The sequence below is a fragment of the Zonotrichia albicollis genome, chromosome 1 (assembly GCF_047830755.1).
Source record: "Zonotrichia albicollis isolate bZonAlb1 chromosome 1, bZonAlb1.hap1, whole genome shotgun sequence".
Taxonomy (NCBI): Eukaryota; Metazoa; Chordata; class Aves; order Passeriformes; family Passerellidae; genus Zonotrichia; species Zonotrichia albicollis.
In genome coordinates this window covers 135423653-135450113 of record NC_133819.1, presented here as the reverse complement: position 1 = coordinate 135450113, position 26461 = coordinate 135423653, and the positions used below count along the sequence as shown (strand labels likewise).

The 26461-nt window shown below is 40.2% G+C and overlaps 2 long non-coding RNA genes across 2 annotated transcripts in view; one reads left to right on the top strand and one right to left on the bottom strand.

Moving 5' to 3' along the window:
- LOC141731250 (uncharacterized) overlaps positions 1-12870 on the bottom strand; it is a 42101-nt gene extending 29231 nt beyond the window's left edge. The window contains exon 1 of the long non-coding RNA XR_012583291.1: positions 12775-12870. This is a non-coding gene — a long non-coding RNA (uncharacterized LOC141731250). The remainder of the gene's footprint in view (positions 1-12774) is intronic.
- Positions 1-25126, top strand: part of LOC141731251 (uncharacterized) — a 50604-nt gene extending 25478 nt beyond the window's left edge. Inside the window, exons 2-3 of the long non-coding RNA XR_012583294.1 lie at positions 13496-13570; positions 14466-25126. This is a non-coding gene — a long non-coding RNA (uncharacterized LOC141731251). The remainder of the gene's footprint in view (positions 1-13495; positions 13571-14465) is intronic.
- The last annotated feature ends 1335 nt before the right edge of the window (positions 25127-26461 follow it).

The following is a 26461-nucleotide window of genomic DNA, read 5'->3' as shown; positions in this document are numbered from 1 at the left end:
ATGAATTTTATAAGCTGATGGACAGAGTAGTAACACCTGGTAGTCTGCAGGAGCAGTTAAGTGGATCTGATGATGCAAGGGCTCTCACGGGCCTGTGTGCCTATATCCCTGTTTCTTCTCTGCATCCTGGAGATGTTCTCAATGCAGGGCTCCTGTTCTGAGAAGCCTCCAGGCCACCTCTCAAGGGATACAGCTCAAGGAGCACTCTCAAGGGCCATAGCTGTCCAAGTTTCCCTGTAATTATATCAGTTTGTACAGGCAACTCTCTCCAAATCTGATGCTTTGCATGGTCTCTCTTCCTTCTCCTGCAAAATTAAACTGTTTTGGTTTTTATCCTAAAACTGCAAAAGATTTTTTTCTAAACAAATAATTTTCTAATTTCCCCTGAGTTGGGATATATTTTCTTTATTTTCATCTACATCAGGTCTCAGAACAAATACTGGTAAAACACTCCACCACACCTACCATAACTGGTTCCCCTGTAAGACACGTGGGTGTTACAGAATTAGACAAAAGAAAGTAAACCGGGGCAGTTTAGTTGATAATGCTGTTTCCCTGTAAGGTTATAGAACATAGCAATGTGTCCTAATGAGAGAAATATCTCCTTTATCAAGGGAAAGCTATTTTTAACTGATGCTTTTAATTGACTTGCAGTAACTCCTTACATGGAGCAGTGGATGTTGAAACATCTCAAAATCTTCTTCTCTAACTTCCTATTAGTCAAGAATATCTATAATTTTGTATGCTAAAATCAAAACTAAAAATTTGGATTTTGGCTTTAGCTCTGAGTCACTGCAGCATAATATGAAATTAAAAGAAAGAGAGGAAGAAAGAATTTGACTTTCTTTATTTCCTGTCCATTTTATTCTCTCTGGGAAGCTGTGTGTGTGGATGTGTTATGAAAGAAACAAAGGTGACTAAGGGTCCAAGTGAAATGTGGGTTATGTTCTAATTTCTGTCACCTCTATTATTCTGATTTTGCAGTGTGATGGGCCACTTGTTTTCTCTCTCCTCTTTAAGAAGTCAGTGAATACTTGAGAATCCCTGTAAGCTCAAGTCTTCCTGATCCTTGCAGGGGGATGCAGAGAGGGACAAGAGAAGATGGAAGGGGGGAGGATGCAAGGGGAGAGGCTATTTTCTATCTGTTTCTGAGGGATCTTGCAAAAGTCAACCTTTGACCAAGGAAATTGAGGTTAAAGAGAGATTCTCACCATTCCTGTTCTGTCCCAAAACACCCCATGGGTGATATTCCCCAAGATGTCAGTACTGCCTCAGGGGAGACAGGCTCTCTTTAATCATGTTTTCCAGGTCACCAAACAAAGGTGCTGGGCACTAAGGCATGGATGTCTACCCTTGACATGCAGGTATACTCTTCTCATACAGTGAGACTCTCAGGCATTGAAATGTTTCCAAGCATTTCCAAGAAGCAGAATGTCTCACAGTGTTTCCTCTGGGACATATTGTTCTCCATTATCCTCTCTTCAAACTGAGCCTTGAAGTTATATTTTAGTCCTATATGATCAAGAAAAAATTTTTCTCTGCATGAATTTAATCTTGTGTTCTACTGATTTGCAGGTAGTGATAAAGCTTTTGTCTCCCCTATGCACAGAGGACTTACCTTGCAACTACAACAGAGCAATTAGTGTTACAAAGAGCTAGGTGCATAAATCCAATCCCCTAGATAACAAGTACATATTAGCTGCATGGTTATGAATTAGGTGTGTTATATTTATAGAAAGCCTGGCCCCTGGACAGTCACCAAATGTAAGAGCAACCTGTTCTCTACAAATGCTAAGATGAAAGTAACAGTCAAAGTAGGATATTGCTGTTCATTTACAGTCCAGAAAGTCCTTGCATCTGATCTGGCACTGATTATTTTCAAGTGTCTTTTAACAATAAAAATAGACTCTTTAAATTTGATGTGAGGTTGCAATGTATGTTAGTAAGCAGAACTAACATCAGAAGATTGTACTGGGGAATCTGTTCTCTGCAGAGCAGGGCAATAGTACATAATCAATTTAAGAGCTCAAGTACACTGGCTTCCAGCAGCACTCACTATCCTAAGCCACTGAACCAAGGGACAATTTTGGTGAACCTGATCTCTCACACCAGACCTCTCCTCAAAGGGTTCTCATGGTGAGGTTATCCATGCCAGGACCCAGTGCCACAGCTTTTCTCATACTGCAGGACACAAAACACCTTCCCCACAACCTGGAGAAATCCCTTCCTACACACCTGGGAATAAAAAAGTTCCTCTCTTTTAGGCTTCTCAGCACATCTTCATGAGGTAAATTTCAAAATACTACCTGCCTGTGGGAGGCCCCCATTCCTCTTTCCTGGGATGTATGCACAGGCACATTTGCTCATCATCCAGCAGCAGATGTGGCAGGGTCATGGTGCTCGGGGTGTCCTGCCATGGCTTCCCAAACTGCCCACAGTCACCTGTGTTATTTTTTCATAACATCAGGGCTCCAAGCAACCTGTTCAATGCAGATATTTCATGGGGCTTTAACATAAGTAGCTGGGATTTGCACCACGCCATGGCTTCCATTGTCTATCTCATGTGCTCTGGTGTGAGATGGACAGGTATTGTGGAGAAAAGCACATCTGCAGGGTGCACCATGCCTGAGCTGCTCCCACACTTAACTTCTCTGAAAGAAAGCCAGAGAGGGAGCTAATGTACAGTGAGTGTGAACAATCAGGGGCGCTGGCAGCCTCAGCTCTGGATTGTCACCTTGTAGTAAAATAATATGCAAGCTGCACCACCAAATAGGTTTTTTACCAAAAAAACAGTGTCCTCATGAGCATACTTTACATTGGAAGGTACTAAAACAAAAAAAGAAACAAATTTCCCCTCTCCTCCACATGGCCACTATCCTTTTAAAATTTTATTTCCTCTGTCAAATATTGTAAAATTACCCCAAAATCTAGGACAAGCTGATGAATGCCTTCCCAGACAGGATTGCATCCTTTTTCACATCTCACACAATGAGGGAATAAATTTTCTGCTGGTAAATCATGGACTTCTTTTTTGGTTTGTATTTTTTTTTCATTAATTTATATCTAGAATAATTAGGTGGATGTTTTATTGTTGACATTGTTATTTTTTTCCCTGTGGGATTTGCTCAAGAGTACCAAGTTTTTAATTTTCTTTTACCAAAGCCTCACTTATTGCTTAGTGTCAATATCATATTAATGACAATCTCTAAGCAAAAATTAAATTTAGGTTTTGCATAATTTTATTCTTTACTTTCAAAGAGGCCACATTTATACTGAAGTGTCACATGTAAGAGCAGAAAGAGCTTTCTCTTTCTTTTCATATGGGCATATAGCTCTTCAATTATTTACACTTAAAGGGCAATACATTCTGAAAGTTGCAATGATAACAGAAAGTTTTCAAGGAAAATAAATCTGAGCAAATCCTTTTCTCAGTATTCTAAATAATTTAGATTACAGAAAATATGATATTTTTTTCCAAGAAAAGATTTCTTTTCAGCTAGATGGGAATGGTGATTAGCTTTGCAATGATAATGAGACCAGTAGTACAGTTCCTAAGGGTATGAAATGTTCACCTGGTTTTAGAGTACAGTGATTGCAGAAGAGTCATAAAACCTCCTAAATCTGTATATCCCAGTTAAGTTCACATGTCTCCTAGTAAATGTAGAACAACCTTTTAAAATCCCACTTTTGCTATCAGAACTCCGAGGATTCTCCTGCCAATACCACACCACATCTCCCCAAATGATTTCTGCCTGAAGGAAAATTACATACAGTTTTTTCCATCAGTTAAGTGCATTAACTGAAGAGTGCTGGAAATTTGCTGCTATCTTTTCTGAATCTGACATCTGCTGCAGAATCTCACGGAATTCCAAAATGGATGAGATTGGCAGGGGCATCAGGAGTTCTTTGGCCCAATGCTCCCGCTCAAGCAGGGCCACCCAAAGCTGTTTGTGCAGGAGCATGTCCTGACAACTTTTGAATGTCTCCAAGGATGGAGACTCCACAGGCTCTCAGAACAACATGTGCCAGTGCTCAGTCACCCTGACTGCAAACAAGTGCTTCTTGATGCTCAAGGGGGAACCTCCTGTCCTCCACCTTAGATGCTGCTATGTAGTGTTTCAGTTTCAAACCCATATGAACATACTCTGATTTGAGAGATTTATGTTGTTGTTACAGCAGGGAAATGAGAGATTTCCTGATAGTGTTGTCTCTCCTGCTGTTGAGGAGGTCAGTTGTTTTATTGTCAGCACAATGATGGTAACTCACAGGGTCAAAAATACATATGCATTCACATGGCCTATTGTAAAGGGACCAGGATATCTCAGCTTTTTACTGTTCTAAACTTCAAAACATTTCTGTAAAGTATGGAAATATTGTTATATTTATTTTTTTTAGTGGAGGAAGTCTGAGATAAGAGAAGTATTTTGTCAAAGGGTACCCTTTAGTAGCTGTAGTAGAGGAAGGCACTGATCCCTCTTCCCAGAGCTTCCTGCAGTCCTTGCTTACAGGGAGGTTATGGCTCTTCTCACCTGACAGCAATTATTATGTCCTTCACTGAAAAAGATTTTGCAGACAGAAGTACTTTTTAAACAAAATAATAATTCATTCTGAATTCTAAACTCAAACTAGAATGCTGGTGATATTGACTTTTTATATCCAGACTATCTGATGTAACATTAAAAGTTTTTCTTTTCATATTTGCATGCATTATGTGCTTAAAAAAAAAGACTAAATAAAGTATTGATACAGAGATCAATCCTTCCCATTAGATAGATTTCTGACTGGAGAAACTGAAATGAAACATTCTGAGCTGTATTCAGTGAAAAAGAACAAGCACATTCTAATCCATTGAATACTAGCTATAGGTACATTGGAAAATTACAACTAGACTTTTATCATGTCAAACTTCTGCTGCCTTTGCTAGCTAAAACCTTACAATATCAGCTTTAAAACCTTACAATATCAGCTTTTCTTCTGAAAGTGGTTGCATGGCAGCAGAAATTGTGTAAAGGAAGGTAACAGGCTCCCTCTGCCTTAAGAGCAGACAACTATAACCATGGCAGGCATTATATGAGCTGGGTTTTTTTGACAAGAACATTCTTCCTTCCAGCCTCCATCTTTGTATTATAAAATAAAATGATGGCATTAGCAGGCACCTTCCTACTTCTAATTCCTAACAATGATGTTAGACAAACTCTACTGCCTATTTGTCACCCCTAACCAGACAGCTCTCAGTGGAAGTGAGTAAGATAAGAGGGTTTTTATTGTGTTTTCTTTTCTTAGTGCTGATAGGCCAGATAATCCTTTTGCTGGAATATGAGACAAGTCAATTTTTTCTCTAACTTCCGCTATCCTAATCCAGCAGCTAGCCATTGATTTTCAGTAGATTTGTTAGTGGTGGGTTTCTTGGTTGCTGTTTTTGGGGTTTTGCTTTTCTGGTCTTGCTTTGTCTAGATGCAGTGGTCTTCCTTAATTTGTCTCTTTCTGTCAGGATCAGTCTCCCTTTCATACATTGGCACACAGGTGGAAGATCTTGGAAGATGCACCCTGTCACAGTGGTGGAATTCTGGAGTGGTCAGTGCCCTCCAGTGAATGCTGTGATATTAAAATTTCTTAAGTTCTGGCATAAAATCTGTAGGAAATCAACAGTTTTGGTATATTAGAAAGTATATCTGAGCTAGACCTATAGGTTTCATCATCTTTATCAAGCCTTTGGAAACAGCATGCTAACATTTTTAAGCAGATGTTTACAAAACAATCATTTTCTGCCTTGGAAACTAACTTTTTTTTAGATAAACATATACCTAAAAATAATAATGCATTCCCTAGGACACTTCCAAGCATTACCTTTTTTTTAGCCACTCAAAAGTACAGTGTCAGTAATATGCCATAAGACACTGGCATATCTTAGGTTTTTGCTCCCTGTACAAAATTCACAGAACTAGTATTATGTACATTAAACAAAATCACAGGCTGGAATATAATTACCAATGAGAAAAAATACCTTGTGAAATACATAACAGAGATTTATTTATCTCTTAAACAACAGCATCCATTGTGGGGTGCAATGCTCCAGTTTTGGACCATTTTCTTGGTTTTGAATCCTTTACAGGATAAACTAGTGTATTTATACACCTTTATATATTTATTTATATTTTAGTATATTTATATCCCTATATAATACCTCTGTATTTCCCCTGGCTGATCTATCACCTCCCCTCATCAGGATGTAAGCTGGTTCCTTTCTCAGCTGTTTGCAGCAGGGGCAGAGTCTGACACCCCCCCTTGCTCAGCTCTGCAGGGGCCAGTGAGGGGGGAAGCACTGCTGGCCCCCAGCAAGTCCCTGGGTTCATGCCAGCCCAACAGCTGATCAGGAGATCCCTGGAAAACTGTGGTGGTGAATGAAATGGTGTGAAAGCCTCCATCTGAGGTGCTTTGCTGAGCATGCTGCCTCCATCAGCACCAAGCCTTTTGCTGGTGACCTGGAGCTCCAGGCTTCTATCAGACTTGCAGCACAGAAGCAGGTAGCAATGTGTAAATATGTGTAAAGGGATGTATAGATATATACTGCATCCCATCAGAAAACACAGGTGTTCCTCTTCCTCCTACTCTTCAGTATGCCCATACCCATGGTTGCTGTGCATCATCATGAAGAGAGCTCTATTTTCTAGCAAGCAGCTGAGCATAGCTTCTTCCTCCCAAACACAACAAAACATCCCCTTGTATCCACTCAGAATGATCTAGTTTCCTTCTGACACATCTCTGCTGAAGTCTTCTCATTCCACATCAGGTTCAAATCTGACTTGTCACACTTTAAAGTCCACCCTTTAATTTCACATCTGCATACAACTCTTCTCATATTTCCTTCCTATCTTCAGGAGAGCAGAAACTGCACCTTCCATGTCTTTCCATGATTCTTCTCTTTTATCCTTCCTACTGGAAGCTCTTCCCTCCACCAAACAGCCAGTGTCTTTCACATGATCTCAGTGAAACAAACAATCTTTCCCATGTGCTTTGGTCATTCCTGTTTCTATGGGGTAGTTGAGTACCTTCTAATGTGAAAGTTGTGTTTCTCATGCCATGCTTTCTAGTGGATGCAACTAATATAAATATAGAAGACAGAAGCAAATGTTTTAGTGGTTTCCTTGTTATCTACCTCTTCCTTTTTATAAAGAAAGCTTTTGAAGTCGTTTGTTCTTTTAGTAGCCCTGGTGTTGTTCATCAAGCTGCTTCTCAGACCTTCTGCAGTTCCCCATCCTTCAGCATGTTGGGGTGACATTTCTACACTTCAAATAGCTACAACTGTATATTAGCTCTCACTTTCTTCCCCCACCTTTTCTTGTCCTTCCATCGCACACCTGTCAAGACAATAGTAATAGCTCTTATGCCAATGATTATGTATCTAACCCACTGAGGAAACTCCTTCCCTTGAATTCAAAAGCCCACTTCCTGCTGCTTTTGCCATGTTTTGTGTTTGGTTGCTTGTTTCTGTTGGGACACAGTATTTCCCTGTTCTCCCTTTAATGTTTTGACTAAATTTGATTTTCTTGAAACACAGTTTTAAAAGACACAGTGGTGCAGATGTGAAGAATGATACAGATTAGAGGCTGAAGGAGTAGACTATCCTTTGTCTCACAGGACAGTAAGCATTTGGAACTGGGTATGTGCTGAGTACACAAGCGTGTATTTTTCTTTTCATTAAAAGGAAAGCTATTATCTGTATACTTGAGCAGGCATTTCTGCAAATGCAGTGGGAAATATCACTGACACAACTATCTCCAGGGAGAAATTATTAAAGACCTGCTGCTGGTGTGTCCCAGCTCCAACCAGCACTGTGGTCCACTGAGCAGACCCAAGCTTGTTAAAGTGCATAAACAAGTCCATGTACATACACCAGCTCTAAGAGCTATCGAGGATATATGACTGTTATTGCATAGGCACTGTAGAAACCCAATAGAAGAAAGATAATCTTGGAAAATTGAAATAATTGTATATAAATAAGAGAGAATAGGTACTTAAAAATGGATTGTTCAAGCAGGGGTAGGATGTTATACATTAAGGAAATTATGGAAGGAAATGAGTGACTTTGATCAATGCAATTAAAAAGGATCCCCAGCAGCTGCCACTTCAGACTGACAGTACAAAAATGCCCTATAATTACCCAGGGCAGAGACCATATGGATTGTAACTGCTAAGGGAGTTAAGAGAGAATCCAAAAAAGGCAGAAAACATGCTAATGAAGACAGGTGTCATTCCTCCCCACTTCCTTCTGCACCATTGTCCCTTATGGGACATTATACTGGAGCTACATTTTTGGGCATAGTAGGTGTTTTAAAGTTACTATCTCTTTCAGTTGTTGGTTTGGAGAAAACTCATAAACAGAGAAGCATGATTTGATGCAGTCCTCATGGGATCATCTCACAAGCCCTCATCTGAAGCATTATTAAACAACTATCTTGTAATGCTGACTTTAATATACTTATACCCAGGAGCCATGTAGAACTGAGAAAGCTCCCAAAAGACAGGAAGAAGACTCCTAGCCCCACACTCCAGTATCGCTTAGCTTCAAAATTGGGAACTGCATGAAGATGATATAGTTTATCAAAGGAAATGGAAAAGTCCTGGTAAGAGAATAAAATGGTTATAGGTGGGAGAGAGATTTCATAAAAGCATCAGATTAGAAGCTCACATATATACTTTTATCCAAACAAAGTCTAAAATTTCATGAGAGACTGCGGTTGTATTGCAGAGAAAAGACATTTCTGGGTGTAAGGTATGTGGAAACAATCTTCAAATCACATACTCCGGCATGCTGAATGTAAAAATACTTTGAGACAGGACAGAACAAATTCAGCAAACAGCCAATTGTTCGATCTGCTTATATCAATGTTAATAACAAAACTTTTCATATCAGAAATGGCATATCTTTTAGAAAACTTGTAGGTACTGAAAGATAGCTGACTTGTAAAAGGGTTGCTCAAGGAAGATAAAGAAGCAGCAGAAAAGCTAAGTGAAATATTTCCATCAGCAGTCAATTTCTCAAAGCCTGAGTCTGATGTTACTCCCACAGCTTTTCTTTACAGGAGAAAGAGTAGGGGAACCATCTCAGTCAAAACAGTCAGCAAAAGATGTTTCAGGACAATTTTAAAAAAAATCGATAGAGCACTGCCAGAGCTGATAGAATTTGCCCAGTGGGTCTTAGATAATTCAGATTTGAAATGTTTGTGTTTTCAGTTGTGGTGGATAACCTATCACTTAAATTGGCCTCAGTACAAAAGGAAAAGAAGATAGTGCATACAAGGCTAGTTTTTAATAAGAACTCCTGGGGGACCTTAGAAATTACGGACTTGGAAGTTGTACTTTTGAACTGGGGAGATTAGTAGAAACTGTGAAAAATAACAATACTTACAGTATACATCCATTAATATGATTTAATAGGGCAGAATTAACATAATTGTTGCAGGAAGATGTAATGAATTTCAAGCCTGTTTCAGTACCTGGAGAACTTGTTAAACTACTGCTTATCACTATTAAGGTGATTTATTTACCAGGCCTGGATTTCAGAGAGGCTTTTAATTTTATATATATATCTCCAAAAAGGTATACTTAGAGAAAGTAGGTTCATATGGAGTAAAAGGGAAGGCCCTCTGCAAACGTAATAGCTACACAGAAGATAGGAAAGAGGACAGGAAGAAATTATACATTTCCAAAGTACCATGTGGGGATTCTATTGAGTATTCTTTCATACATGAGCCAGAAAAGGGATTACATAAATTGATCTCAAGACATAAGTATATATAAGTTTTCTGACTTTACAAAATTGCGCCATGCCTTGCTCAGGAAGTCTCTGATCTGCTGTTGTCTGTGAGCAGAGAAGTAACTAAAGAAATATTGCTCTTTTTCTTCTTCTTATACTCAGTAAAGACCAGTACCTAGAACCCAGGTAGACACTCCTTGTCTGAACCCAGATAATTTATTCTTATGTTTTAAGATGTGTGCAGAGAATCAAACTGTAGAGGACACATCTCAGAAAAGGATGTGGCGAGGTTTCTGTAATGAAAAATCATAAAAATCCACGCAGCATTTCTGGGAGCAGGATAATCAGTGGGTCTAGCACTGATTGGGCATCAGGTGACTTCACATGCTGTTCTTCCAAGTGTCCAGTGAATAGTTATTTAAGAATGTTTATTTTTTAATTACAAGTGGTAACACACACTTGTGCACTTCTTGTGCAGAATATTCCTTCTAGAAACAGCAGCTTTTGGTTAATAGTGCATCACTATTTTGACTATATTCAGTCCATTGTATTTAAACTGCTGCTGCCCTAATCCCTTCATGCTAGTATTTGCTGCTTAACATTCTTGCTCTTCATTAGATAGGAAGACTGAGAAACACCTGCCACTAAACCTTCCCCTCTTTGTAAAAAAATGTTTCTTTAGAAGACTTATCAGGACTTATATCTGTTAGTTTTCTAAAACTCCTTCTGCTAAAATCGCTGATTTTTAAAAGACAAAGGATTTTGTCAGGCCTTCTGAATACCCACTTTATATATTCCTAAACATCCCCAGCCCAAAATCAATTCTGGACCATAATCAGTTTACATCTTTTCTCAGCCATGGACAATTTTTTTCAGATTCATAAATGTCAACATTCTGTATGATAATTAAAACTCTTGATGGATCTGAAAGTCTCAGCCTCAGACTGCAACATGGAAGTTATTGCCAAGATTTATTTTTATTTACCTCATTACATTGGCCTCAGTTTTTATTCTGTGATTGAGTAGTTAACTTCTGGCAAGCCACAGGTCATTCATTTCTTTATCCTCATTTGCAGGCATTTGCTGTCTGCAGGAAGAGGGGCCATATCATTAACGGTGGCTCCCACTCGAGGGAAGCCTCATACAGTGCACAGGGGTCCCCAGAGACAGCTGCTCTACCCTGGTGATCTCCTAAGTGCTGGTAGCTTCCTACAGACAGGGAGTAGCTTATCACATTTTCGATTAAAAGTTTGCTGATGAGAGAGCTCAGCAGTCCGTGAGATCTTGAGGACTGAGAACAACTCGCTTCTGAAGAAGGGAGCACTGTGAGTGCTGCTGTTTGTCACCTGCTCAGACATCCCCCATGACTGACACTGCAATTTTCTGACCTCAGTTTCAAAGTTCAGATCAAGGAATCCGTCCTGGACTTAACTTTCTATTTCGTCTTAGGCTTCTATAAATACACTGGCTTTGCAAATGTAAGCAGTACAGTCATGCCAAAGGCTTTCACAAAGAACATTATCTTCTGCTCTTTTTCAACTATTAAAAATTATTTTCTTTTGTTTTATTTCATAAAGTAGCATGTTTATTTTTAACATGACTACAATAAGAAAACATCTGGATATGTCTATAGAGCTGATCTTTCAGAAACATTGAGGAATAAAACCATGCTGAGCTCTAGCCTGGTTTCAGAGACTGCCCAGAGTTCATGGCTCCCTCCTGCTGAAGCAATGCCTAAGAGCCATCTATTTCCCTGCTGGGTGCAACACCTCCCTTGATACAGGTTACTGACTTGGTGGCCTTTACTCTTCAGATGTGGAGCTATCTGCCCTGTGAAGAGCAGTTGCATAAAGGACAAATAAGAGCAGCACTCTCTGGCTTCCACCCAGGGTACCTGTAGTGACAAATGATGGGAGGGAATCAAACCTCGTACCCTCCGAGCACTGCTCATAGTGCTGGGACATCTGAGACACTGGCAGATGTGGTGTTTCTGTTTCCCCAGCCACTCTTTGTAGAACTCTGTCTCCTCTGCCTTTTCTCACAAACACGAGATTTTACTTAAATCCATGTTAATCTGTAATTACTTGGGACACAAAAATCAGTTGAAAAAGAAGATTCTGGGGGATCATTTTGCTGACAACCAACTTTCTGCAATTGCTGCAGCTGCTGCCATGCATCTTCCTTTGGGACCAGTCATGAGAAAAGCAGGAGGAGTTGCTCATTAGGCTGATGACTTTCCAAGGCAGGAAAAGCGAGAGATCCCTCAGTCACCCGGCACTGCAAATCCCCCACCTAGTGTGTGTTTCCGGATTATGTCTGAAGCAGGTAAAGCTCCCAGCACAGGTGCCAGCACAGGTTGGCATTGTGGCTGCAGATTACAAGGTTATGCAATCCTTGCTGGTACTATTTTTATGATGTGAACTAGAATTTGACTCTGGCAGTCTGAAAGACCACAGCGTAACACAGTGGTATAACTTTGGGTTGCTTAGCTCCCTATAGCTCTGTTTAGCACAAGTGTATAAATAGCCATGAACAAATAGAGTTATAAATCTGTCACTAGCAAATTACTGATTCTCTGCCTCTTGCCATGAGAGCATTAAAAAGTATTTTAGATATTTAGAAAAAAAAGTCCCTTTTTCATGAGAGATGAATGGAATTTTCTAAAGCATTAGTCTGCACTCTTGCATGTTTGTTGAATACATCTGGCATGTGAGTATTTATAGGCATTCTGTACATGTATACAAACATGCTGCACAAAAGGTATTTCAAATCTGACATGCATGATACATACAACACTTATGTTGAGCTTATAGGCAGATAATATTTTATTGAAGGCAAAAAATTCTGCATCGAGCTGTACCTCTCTCAAAAACGTAATGCCTCTTTACCAGCAAAATAATTTCAAATGAAACCCTGGATATTGTCAACACCATCCCCTTATGTATTCCTTAGAGAAAATGTGAAAACTATCCTTCTAATCCCACAGGTCTTAAGAATTAATACCTGAAAATACTCACTGACAAGCACGTTGGAGGCGGGGGTCAGCTGCTGTACTGCCTGTACCAGGCATCTGACATACTCCAGGGTTTGAGGGCAGGCTCACAGCAGCTCCCTGAGGGATATAAATGGCTTGAGCTGTGACCCTTCCACCTGAACCCAAGCCCTGAGTATTCCCCTGACCACTCAAAAGAGACGTGACAGAGGTAGCCCCCAGATGCTCACACAGCTTGAACTGTGAGTTACAAAGTTTTGCCACAAAACTGTTCAGAGAAATACTAATAAACTTCCTTTACTTATGACTGTTTGTTAGAGGTCGATTTATCAGAGACCTTGCAAGTCTTAAATAAGAATTTCAAGGATTTTAAAGCTACAGCATTGAAGGTTCAAATAATTTATGAAAGAAAATGCATTTATTGGTTTAGTGTTCTTGATCTCACATGGTGTTAGTTTTAAAACAGGACAAATATTTTGGTACAATTCTAATTTCTGGGACCAAAAGTTTTGAATTTGAAGACCTGGATGATTCTGGATGACCTGAAAGTTTCCGGATTAATTTACTGAGAAGTTAAAAAAAATAAAAATCATTGTGACAGCTTCTTGAGTGTCCCAATGTGAAGTTGGTCCTGGACTTTTCTGTGATGGAGGATAGTATTTTTCCATTATATATCCAGTGCTGGTGTTCATTTATGCAGCCTCTGTGCCTGTAAGTAAATTAGTACGCTTTTTTGTGATACATAGGGATGCAAACGTGGGGAGGAGAAGGTGGTGGAGGTATGGAAGGACTCTTTGGAGACCAAGAAATCTAAAGAGAAGGTAAGGACATTTCTCCCATCTTGGATCCTATAGAAAGTGTATGCATTTGGTACCCCTCACAGAGGAGCAAAATGAAGCCCTAAGAGAAGCTGAAGCAGGGCTGCCTCACTGACTGTGCTCCTGGCAGAAATTGCTGCCTCATGACACCTAAAAATTTCCTAATATTAGAAGAGAGCTGCAAATCAAGGTGGTAATTTCAGGCAAGAAGAAGCTCATACAGAAGCTTTTTCTGTTGTGCTGTCTCTGGGAGGAGCTTTCTTTAATCGTATTATGGTAAACCCAGCATCAGGTCCTTCCCTTACGTTGTTTTGATGAGAGAAGGGAGCTGGCACGAAGATTGTATCTATATTAATGAATTAACCAGCAGTGGAAGTGTGCTGAGGCTGCTGATGTGTGCCCTGGTCATCAGCATGCCTTTAGTTGGCCAACCAGCACTTTCTAAAACATCTCCTCAGCCTGGATTTGGCATTAGCCCAGGAGCAGCCCTAAGAGAAAACATGAAGATATTTCTGCAATTTTGAGTTCTTTAAAACACAACCCAAAAATACAGAAATCTTTTCTCTGCCTCTGGTTCTCTGCCTGTGTTTATGTTATTTTTGACTACTGTCAAAAGTTATATTAAATAGCTATTATCCCCATAAGCATTCTGCAGCTGCCAAATAAAAATGAGCTGTGTAAATGTCAGCCATTAAAGTATAGTTCTGTCAGATTCTTTATTATGGACCTTCTGCAAGTCTGATGGATAACTAGACACAGAGTTATCCATAAGTGCCATCTTTCCACTGCCTCTTAATAGCATTTTACTTTGAAAGTTACTTTTTACTGCATTTTTCTAATTTCTTAAAAACTCCATTGAATTCTATTTTCTTCTCTGTTCCCTTTCTCCTCTTAAAAGGGAGTATTCCAGCTTTATTTAAGGCTTCAGACCAGAGATCAAGCTGCTTCCAGAGGCCTCAGACACACTGGGATTAGATTTTACAGCACCTGTGGGGAAGAAAGTGCCACAGTTGTGGCAAGCTGTGCAGGTGGGCTCCCAGCAGGAGGAACTTGGCACAGAGCAGCCGGGGGGATGGAACCTCCTCCGCCCCGTGAGCTGAAGCACGTCTGAGTGCTTATTGACCTACTGCATTTCACTTCTTGGATTACCTTAGGCGGTCTGGAGATGCCTGTGGAACAGGGAAAGGACTTAAAAAATAATTAATAATAATTAATTTTTTTCTCTCAAACAGTAGGCCTGGTGGCTAGCAAGGTGTTATTAAACACAAACTCTAAAAATATTCAAATTATTGAAATATACGTTGCCAGAAATTTACATATCATGTCCTCAAGCCAGCAAAATATTAAGTACATAACTTACAAAATTATGTTGTCAAAGTCCACAGAATTCCCACTCACACAAAAGAAAAGCTCTCTGATTTTAAACAGCACTAAACTTTACATTCTGTCTTATTCAGCAAGTAGATTTAATTTTGAAGGTAAAATGGGAGAGGCTGACCAAAATAATATTCAGGTTAATTCTCCTTCTGGGATGCTATGGCACTGGTTGAAATTGGTGTGCTGAGGAGAAAATGAGCCAGTTATTTCTGAGTGCGAGGCCCATCTCCAGTAGCAGCAGGCAGGGTGGGTCCCTCTGCCACGGCTGGGAGGCTTCACTGCCTTGCCCAAGCAATGCTGACAAGTTTCTCACATGAGCAGGTTAGTCCATTGGTGTTTAGCACCAGAACAGCAGCTCTGCCCTTGTCACACAGAAGGAGTTCCTTGCCCCACAATCTCAGTGTTGTTGCTGTTCTCATGCACTGCTGTGGAGGGATTTATCAGCCAAGTGAAAATATAGTACCTGAAGAGTTACAGTAACACACTACACTCATTGCTAGAGGTGAGAATTACAACCACCAGCACCTTTTTATAGCTTTAATTAGAAATCTTAATTAGCCCACTCTTTTTAACCCCTTTTAATGCATGCTGAATGAAATCAAGCAAACAATAAAAAGGTGAGTGCACTCAGGTACAATGCTGGTTGTATGATGCTCTTTCCTCAGGGTGGAAACCCACCTGGTGGCAACCATCAACCTCCTCTCTTCCAGGTCACAGAGCCAAGAGAAATTCAGTGTATGAATAGTCCTGTGGGCAAACATCATGACCTCAAAGTTCCATCATTCAATGCAGATGCAGTAGAAGACTCTAAGACTCACAAACAAATCCACAGGTGCTTACAGCCCTGTAACTTAGAGGTTAGGTGGCCCTAAGACTGGGACGGCAGCACCTGAGGTTCTGAGGAGGGGATGTTGTCCCTGAGGTATCACAGGGAGGTACTTGAGTACCTCAGTGCAACACTGAACAAGGAATTTCTGACAAAGTGGTGCTCGGAGCTTAAAAACATTTCCTGATCATTTAGAATTTATCTTTGATATGCACAAATAGGAGAGCTTTCTTTGAAGGTGTATCTGAAGCATGCCTCAATGCCTGTGTGAACCTTGTCCTACATGTGTAGATCTATTCTTTAGGACTGTGTGTTGATTTAAATCTTGGCCTGGATTTTCAGTGCTCCAGAACCAAGCTTCTCCCTTTGTCCAAGATGTAGTACAACAGTTTCAGGTTACACAAATTCATATCTGCTTAAAAGCATACTAAAACCAAAGTCATCCCATAAATCAAGGTTAAACTAAGACAGAAATCTGTCTGGCAGGTGAAAGACTGCTGCTTTATTTACTAAGCCTTATAATCTTTTAACTTGCACTTCACTGCCAAAGAAGATTATGGAAGCCATATCCAAGTGTTACAAGTCTATATTTGTCTTCTATAATGAAGTTGAAAACAATTGCCAAGTGTGAAAGATTACCAAGTGGGTTGATGGACAAGGAATAGAGCTGCATTTTGGAAGATGTGTGAATCTGTGCATTTATCAGTATCAACACAAACCTTTTCCCAGCTCTCTCATGCTGTGTCTGAGCTGTCTGAACTGAATTAAGGTCAGAGAGTGCTGCCCAAATGGTTTAAATGCAGATTTGGATTTTCAGAGTTTGATGAAAGGACACTTTGAACAATCTATTTTTATTCATTCATTAATAATTACATTGCTTGGATAGACACATAGGCCTCTATGGATTCTTCAGTAGTTCCTTGACTCGGCTCAGGAGGCTGCCTGGGCACACTTTGCCTGTGGTCAGTGATCAAAACTTATGAGAGAAAAGCTGGAAAAGGGTGGAAGTCTAGCCCACAGTCTACATGCAATCTACTATCTTTTGGTAGAAACAAAATGACAGTAGAAGTCCTTGAAGACCCCCAAAGTCCATTCCTGTGACTGGATTATTGGCATGGGCTCAGTATTTTAGAGTGGACTGTGACCGGCTGAGGTAATGGAGAAGGTAAATTGCTAGCAGAGCGAGTTGACTCCGCACTACCTCTAAAACAGCCAGCCAGCCAGCCCAGACTGATGCACTTTCTGAGAAAAATCTGTGGTTTTTGTTATTATTTTTAAGAGTGTAAGCGTGGTGGACCTCCTGCTACTATTTGTAACCATGAGGAGGAATAATTGACCCTCTTCTGCAAGGTGAGAAGGATGCAATTGCATGTGCCTACACATGTGCTCTCACAAAAATATTCTGTGGGCTAGAAAGGAAACTTAGGGTTAGATTGGGAAAGGATTATAGCAAATATTACTGGTAGCTGGGTAATATCTGATGTTAGCCCTTAAAACAAGATATTTTCCTCTTTTGATGTATTTTCATTGTAAATGCACAAGTAAAAAAAAAAAACCACAAAAAAACCCTGAAATAATTACTGAAATTAAAAAATGGAAAATTGCTTAGGATTACTGTTAGACTTCAAAACTTGGTCTGCCTGTTCATGTGGGCCTGAAGAACTGTGATCATCTCACAAGAAATCCATCCTGATAAATCAAATCCAAACACCCTAAATATTCAGATATCTCTTTGCAATCAGGTTTCACAAGGAATTTATAATTCTGTGTAAAATGCTCTAAAATATTGACAAATAATTTAGAGCACACCAAAGCAAACTGCGGGCTGTACCATGTTAATAGGGGAAAGGTGGGTAACTTGGAAAAACATGTCACATCAATCCTTGTTCCCTATGACTGCAATAGAATCAAATACATCAGAAGTTTATAAAAATGCACCTTCCCATCTTGATGCCTCTAGAATATTAGTTTTGGCAGGAAGCCCTGTCAGAACAAACATCTGCTTCATGCACAAAAAAAAGGACACTGTTCAGATGCCTCCTTACACATTGATTGAAAACTTATTTCCTCTTTTACTTGCAAGTATCAGACAAGGCAATATTTCCCACTTCAGCCAAGAGTGGCAGAAATGTAACTCCTTCATCCCATGGTGCTGTTCTGCCCCCAGCCCTGAGGGAAGCGGAAGCCTTGGCTGCGGAGCCAAGGAGAGGGTGGGAGCTGGAGCCAGGCTGCCCGGCAGCGCCATCTAGGGGTGAGCACCGGGACGGCATCTGCTGCCTCAGTCGGCCTCAAGCGACCGGACCTGCTCCAGCTGCTCCAGGATAAAATGCATCACGCCTCGCGTCCCCGATCTGGCTTTCCAGCTCTGTAGGATGGCCTAAAAAGGCATTAAAACACCACTGAGCCCTTACAGCCTCAGAGCCTCACCTCCATGAAGTCCTATAAAGATCTCTGTAATACTTTAGTGGCATAATTAATGATGATGTTGTTTGTTACTTGTAATTGCTTTTATTCTTTTAAAGCCTGTGTCTGTAATAAAATTGTGCTTTGATTAAGCCATCTGACGGATCAAAAACGCCCAAGGGAATTTTGGTTGAAGTTTGTGTTATTGGCCATACAGGTAGAAAATCAATAAAACATGAGATCTAGCAGGAGCATTCAGGATGGCAAGTGTAACAGGCAGTCAATCGAGATACTCATACTGTCTGTGTACCCAAATTCCTCAAAAATTAGGTCAGTATTTGGGATAGGATCCTGGAACCCAACACCCAGATGAGATCAATTGGAAGATTTCAGCCCTTTAAGTTGTTCCTTTGCCTCTCCTGGAAAGGATGGTTTTCTGCAAGACCCAGATCCAAGCACCTGCACAGACATGATGTGGAGTAAGATGGTAAAATATTAATTTTTCATGACATGAAACTTCTTTAGGAAGATGGGTGAATGCTGTGGTGTGTGCTGGGACAAGGAGAGTTATTGCAATAATCAGGACTTTATGCAGCTACCTACTCCTTTTCTTAATTTGCAACATAAATAACACAAAGCTGCAAAGATGCTGACATGTTTAATGCAAAAAGCAACTTTTGTTAGGGTCTAGTACTGCACAACTATACAAGCCACAGCTGAAATAACAGTTCTTTCACTTGAGAAAATGTGTCAAGATGCAGAAAAGATCAGTGCCCTAGGGAGTCTTTGATCTTGACATGAAAGAGAGGTTAGAGAAGAGAAATGTTGTAAACTCCCACTTGCAACAATGAATTAATGTAAGAAGAGATTGAGTAACCCAAGATTATTTAGGAAAGCCTATGTCAGAGTCAGGAAACAAACAGAAATAAGAAGAACAAAATGCAGAGTTGGAGGATTGAAGAGTTCAGACCAGAAACTAGGGGTGTGTTTTTAAGGAAGGCAATTTAAGCACTGGAATTGGCTGAGGTAGGTGGGTCTTGGATTCACAATCGCATTCAGATGCATCACACTCGGATAGGAAGCCTTTCCCCGATGCTGTGACTGTCCAGGAAGCTGCTCCAGGGACAAACATCCCTCAGTGGTTTGCAGAGGCTCGTGGGTGTCCACCCTCTGCTGCTCTGCACTTCAGCGAGGTCTCTGCCCTGTGCTGGACAGGAGTTTGTGCCAGTTTATCATCATTGCCACATATGACCTTAGCCTTGAGGAATCACAAATCCATCCTCTCTCATAACAATTCCAGATGACTCTTCCCAAAATATTAAACATGCTGAAAATCAGTCAGCTACTGAGCAGCCTAATGATAGATTCGATACTTACTGCTGAAAATCTCGAGCAGTTCTTGCAGCAGACAGAAGCAACTACAGGTACCCCTTCTTTTCACTACTTGGAGCTGATGATACATCATACCCCAGAACCATTTCTGGCCTCATGTGGATGTGAGGATCACCTAGGATTCCACAGGAGGGCTACAGAGGATGCAGAGGAGTTTGGAATGGAAAAGCTGATATTCTGAAATAAAGCAGTGAGCTGTACTAGGGCTAGCCTGTACAGGCTTGGCACAAGTCATGGTGTCCAGAGTCTGATGCTCCTGCTGTGGGAAGCACAGCTGCTCCTACTGCACCCCACTGTCACAGACGTGTTTTATGAAAAATCATTTCTTTAGGATTTTTTCTCCTGAGAAGCTGAAAGGCCTCAGAAACAAAATGTAAACAATATTATCTGCTGCTGCGGAATGCAACAGGTGCATCTGTGATTGGTCTCATGTGATTGTTTCTAATTAATGGCCAATCACAGCCCAGCTGTCCGGACTGTCTCAGTCAGTCACAAGCCTTTGTTATCATTCTTTTTCTATTCTTAGCTAGCCTGCTGATGAAATCCTTTCTTCTATTCTTTTAGCATAATTTTACTGTAATATATAACATTAAATAATAATTGAAGCCTTCTGAAACATGAAGTCAGCATTCTCATCTCTTCCCTCTTCCTGGGACCCCTGTGAACACCACCACACCTCACCACCTTTTCTCCCTCCAAATCCTTGCTGCTGGGAGGAAACACTGCCTTGGCATTAACGTGTGGAAATCTGGGCCTGTGATACAGAAGCTCACTGATATTATCACAGCTGTCTCTGCCTGCATTAAAGTACATTATTCTAAGCCACTAGGTCCTCTCCTGTTCCCCAGCCTGAACTCCTGCATCACTTACCAGGAGAGAAAATCCCACCACATGTAAGTAATATTTGTAACTCCTGCTTGTGTGTTTTGGAGGTTCTTCACAGTATGAAAGTGTATTGAATGACTCGCTATAGATGTTAACTACACTGCAATGTGAACTGCAATTCTATACTTTTCAAATTACAGTAGATGCTGACCAGTGTAGTATACATTTATAGGTAGTGTGCTGTTTCTTGCTGTTTCTCCTTAACTGCTGACTTAGGTAATAAAAGGTGTGAGGAAAAATAATTGAAAAACATAAGGTGGCTGTTTGAATTCAGAGCAGACAGTTTGTGGATTTAGGCTACTGAAAGAAGTTGATTTTGGAATTATTTTTCTGTTTGGTTTCAGACTAAAAATCTTTCCCCAGAGGAATCAAAAGAAGGAACTAGAATTTGCAGCCCCTCATCTGGGTTAAAGGAGATCATGCTGGGTTACATGACTATTGTGTCTTTTGAAGCTTCTGTTGAATTGCAGCAACCTGAATATCCTTAACCTTAGGTTAACACAATCCTCACTTCCAGGAGAACACCTACACTTCTGAAGTGCATGTGAAGAGACTCTCCCTCCTGTGCTAGGAGTAACACAAATTCAACAAGGAATGATAGCAAAAAAGAAATACAAAGGAAGGAAAACAACTGTTTCAGTCAAAGATTCTGGTGGTATTTCTCCTGGCTACATTGCAAGTCCACTTGATGGGTTTACTGAAGGAGCCAGGCTTCTTTAATGGGGGAAAGAGATAAAACAAGGAACAGGAAAAAGGAAAAAGATAACATTTTAAGTATGCTGCTACAAGGGACCTATCTCCAGGGATATATGGATATGTGGTCTCAGAGATGAGGCAGTGCCAAGCCTGCTGCAGCTCATCATTTGAACAAAGAAAATTTGTCAGGACTTTAATGAGGATAATGACCTCAATGTACAGAGCAGGCTGTGATTATAGTCTGTTGGGACCTTTTATTTTGGAAGAAATAAAGAGGAAGGACAGTAAGTGTTTCACCTCATGATGTATGGTTATCAACAGGTGTTGATTAATAGATGTTTGTGAGTTTACACAAATCTTAGATCAGTATCTTTCAAGAATATACTTCAAATAGTTCTTTGTGATTAAATTTAAATCAGATGTTTTGTTAGCTTATTTTTTAGTTTTTAGCATTTTGACTTATAGCATGCAGAAAAGTTACCATTATCAGCAGCAAGGTGTGTAGGAGCAATGTGCATTTAGGATTGGAGAATCTGTTGTGCTGTAAAGGAAAAATGAAATTGAATAGTTCTTAATGGGCTTGACAGCTCACTTGGTAAGAGATTTGGTTTTAATACAGACTTAAATGCTCTGAAGCTTTGACATAGCTTAGAAAGCTCATCCCTCTCACCAGAGTGTTAGTCTTCTCAGTTTAGGTCAGTCTCTCCCAGGGATTGTGAAGGAGGAAATCACAGCTGGATAATTGAAGTATTAAAGGCCTTAGCACAATAGCAAAAATGGGATTAGAGCAAACATTGACAACTTCAGAAGCCACCTGGGACTAGTGAAAAGGAGACCTAAATTTTTATATCCTGCATTTAGAGCTATGCGTAACCTGGATGACTCAGGAAGGTCTCATCCTGTCTTATTTTCCCCCAGCCACACCTTGGCACCATGTAGAAGCAAGCCTGGACATGTACTGAACTCTCCAAATCACCCTTCCTAATCCCCATGGGCTGGAAATTCAGAGCAAACAGAGCAGGGAGGGAAATGTGTGGCCCCAGAGGCAGGATGAGCAGGAAATTCACTGCACAGGCACCACTGCCCTTCACATCCTCCTGCCAGCACAGCTGGCTCCTGCATCTTCACATATTCCTCTACAATATCTTCATTCCCAGCCTGATCAGTGAGACTTTGGTGTCATTATAAGCTACACAATGACATTCTGGCACATCAGGGCCAGGGGACAGCCTCCCTGCCCCAGCAACTGAGACAGGTTTGTCAGGGTTGCAGGATCTGAGGAGCACAGAACTGCGTCTGCTGCTGCAGCCCTGTTCCCAAAAAAGACCCAGGTATTTCTGTCAGGCACTTCACTGAGCAATCTGCATTCATATGTGCATACACCTCTGAGAAAAACATTTCTTATATTACAAAGGTGTGCTTGGAAATAGCACAAATCCATGTGCAAACTGTACATGCACATTCTGTACAAACTGAAGTCCTGTCACCACATGGGAAAACTAGAACTTGTTTCGAGAAAGACAGATGACCCTGACATTCAGAATCCATCATTAAAGGAACAAAATATCTCACCAAACAGTAGGTTAGCACCCTGCCCACCACCCTGACCTCTTGTTTCAGGACTGTGCACTTGTGGGGAATGCCTCCGCTGCAAGCCAGTACAGAATAAAGAATTTCCAGAGTTCATTACATAAAAAAAAACATATCAGCTGATATATGTATTGATTGTCTCTTTTTGCACAGATGTGACATTTGTTGAAAGGATTTGATTGTGGTGGAATTGCACAGAGATTTTTCCTATTTCAAACCTTGTGCCCCAATGTTACAACCTTGTGTGTATAACGAATACCTTGTGAAGAAGAGTAGAACATTAATTCATTCCTGTCTCATGAAAAGAAGATCTCAAAGATGCTTCATTAAGTTACAGGAAGGACACATTTAAAATACATAGGGAATATATTGAGAAAAAAATATCAGTAATAATCATATTATGTATAAACTTCATAGAATTATATGTATCTACTATAGAATGAATAACATATGCTACAAAACATATATGTACATATGCTTATCTATTAATTACACCAAAGCCTGGCATAAGTCAGACAAGATGTGACCTAAGGATTCAGATTTCCTCTCATATACCTACTTAGATGTTTTAAATAATGAAAAATAAACTCCACTGTAGTGGCTGCTGTCAGATGCAAAAAGCTTGTCTCTTTGGATCTCTTTGGCTGAGGATTACTCAATCTTGCATATTCTGCTGATGTGCAAAAGTACTGCTAAAATGTTAAATTCAACAAAAAGGACATGCCTTGGATATTGCAAAAAGAGGTGTAAAAAAGAAGAACTCACTCAAAGTATTCTCATGATAATTTATAGATTAGTGTCTCTGGTAATGAAGTTCTCTGAACTGCTTTCTGCCATGGTATCATCCTGGTTCTTGTGAACAACGAGCAGAGCAAAGGTGCTTGTGCAGCCTACATTGCTTTAGTGCTTTGGAAGCAATGAAACACTGTCCTAACAGAATTCTGCTTTAAGCTGTGTAACATCCACAGAGCAAGAGACAAATATGATTCTATTTAGTTATCAAAAGCATACAGTATTTATATATTGTGCCCAGGTCATGGGCTAGAAAGTCTCAATGCAAGCATGAGTACATTATGGTAGAACATGTCCAGCAGCCATATCCCTCTCAATCTTACATTTGAATAACAGGTTTGAAAAGCAAGGACATATTTTTGCTGTGAAACAATCTGATACTATGCTTAATACTTGCTAAGGGTCCATATCCCATAATAGCGCACACATCTCAGCATTAAATTCATAATGAGTTATTGAATGAACAATGGGACAACTTTTAGAAATATACTTAACCCGAAATTTAGCCTTTCAGTGATGAAGAATAAACAGTTGTCATCATAGATAGCTAGAAAAATAAAGAATTTGTTTCTAGACTTCATTTATATTTTACTTTTCATCACTGAATCTCACTGTGTGTTATTCTTCTGAACGAAAGACCTGTTTACAATCAAAGATCTATTCCCCAGATAAATATCTGCAGACAGAAAGCAAGTAATTAATTTATCCCGAAAAAAACCATTTTAAGTCTCTCCATCTCTCTCTCAGGCATGGATGCCACATGGGAAATAATTTTCCAACCCTTTTTTAAACACTTTTTATTTTCACTATGATCTGAACAATGTAGGGTTGACACAATTGGCCACCACATCAGTATTGGTCCTGTCAGTAGCATTGCACAAAAGTGAAACCATCCCCAGAGTTTTGTAAGAGATCAGCCTGCTGGTAAAGTCAAGCCTTTCTTTGCTCAAGACTCACGTGAGGAGCTCACGTTTAAGTGGTGTCCACCAACACTGTAGTGAGGCAGAGCTAAAGCTGGACAGGAGGGAATGGAAACAGGGCTAAGGGCAAATTGGCATTATTGCTAGTAAAATATCATCAAGATTGGATTGTGCCACTTGGGTTCAAGTTTTCCATCATCTACCACTGCCCAGAAGAACACCTGCACCCCCAAGCTACTATATAGTCTGGTATGACAGGCTGATCTTTTATTCCCACCCCTGTGGAACAATGCTGGAGGCTTTTTTCCCTAAAGTAAAGATTCTAAATTTATGCAAATAAGATCTTCTCTAACTAGGCTATGAGGGACTCTACAAGACCACCCTGACTTGTTACTGCTCTATCTTGTAATCTAACTTTTCACCTACTAATATCAGAGGTACTTTTTGACTCCTTGATTGTGTGTGATAGGAAAAGAGAAGAAAATAGGGTTTGGATTGTGGTTTTTGTGTTGTCAGGGTCTGAAAAAATAAAGTGCAAAGGCTTCTTTCCCATCTCAGTTCCTTGAGCAGAGCTGAGGGGACAATCTTTCATTTATGTCTGGGATTTGGAGAAGACAAAAATAGCCATACCTCAAACTTTCCTCCTTTTCCTTTCCTAATCATATTCATCTCTGCTGAGCAGACCTTAGAGATGTTCAGTGAATACTGACACCGACTTTGCAACATCTAAATTAACATTTGTCTGATATCCTGTTAATCTGCAACAATAATCAGCTGGACTCTTTTGAGCTGGTAAGAGTTGAAAGGAGATTAGCACAGGACAGACAACCCTTTTAATTGATTAAAATGATAAGCAGAGAAAGAGCGAGCTGCTTCCAAAACCCTACAGGTCAGTGGCCAGAGGAGTGTGCACAGTGTATTTTCTAAATCCCTCAGTTGCTAAGCAGCTTTGACTAAGATCCCCTGTGCATTTTGGGAGTATGAAAGGGCACAGGTCTTGAATTTGCAGATCAAGAAGTGTAATGATGTCTACAGCAGTTTTGTGTTCTCCTACAGGGAGAGCACCAGACAAAGCATATGTAACAGATTAAAAGATCAGACAGCTGCTGTAGGTTTGCATGTCAGAAAATCAGCTTTTGTTGTTCAGGTATTAGGGGGGAAAAAAGAGATGATTTATGTGCACATCTGTGTTTAAAATAGATATGCACTAGGGCAACCTGTTAAAATTATGTGCCTGGGAAAGTACATTCTCAGTAGCATCAGTGAAACTTATCCCTTTAGATTTACAATTATATCTTTCAAAACTGGATTGTAAACTTTAGATACACAAATGATAAACAGTTCCATCCTGGTTTTGAAGCACTTTTATTTATTTTCTGCTAAGCATGTAAACGCAGAGCAAACGTAAACCTGGTGCAGTGCAGACACTCCCGAGAAAGTGGTTAATGTATATCTTTCACATAAAGTTGTAGGAAGGGGAAATTTAATTAGAGAGCACCCTGGTAGTGAATTATTGAAAGGAAAAACTTAAGTCTGATGATATGTGTACAACTTTGACAGCAGTCATCAAAGTTATTTCTCACACAGTAAAAAGGAACATTTTATTTTGGACTGTTACTGTCCTGCATCTCACTGATGGTTGCCACACAGTGTGTGTCTCCAGGGGATGTTGGCAATGTGCAACAGGTGCACACTTTTTATTTTTATGGTGAAGAGGGGAGAACAAAACCCTAGACTGACAGACTGACAAATTTCATGCTATTTTGTATTGTGCTGTGTGTGGTTGCTCCAGAAATACAGACTGCTGTCCTGCTGGTTCAATTCCCACTGGGTGGGTTTTTCCCCCATGGAATTTAGAAACAAGTTCAGTGGGGAGAACTCCTTGTGAGAAGTGCTGCACAAATACACATCTTCAAAAGAAACTGCAATTCAAAAATTACACAATGGGTAATTTTTACACAAAAGGTACACACAGGGAAGTATTTGGGAATAGCGAGAGCATTTGACAGAAAA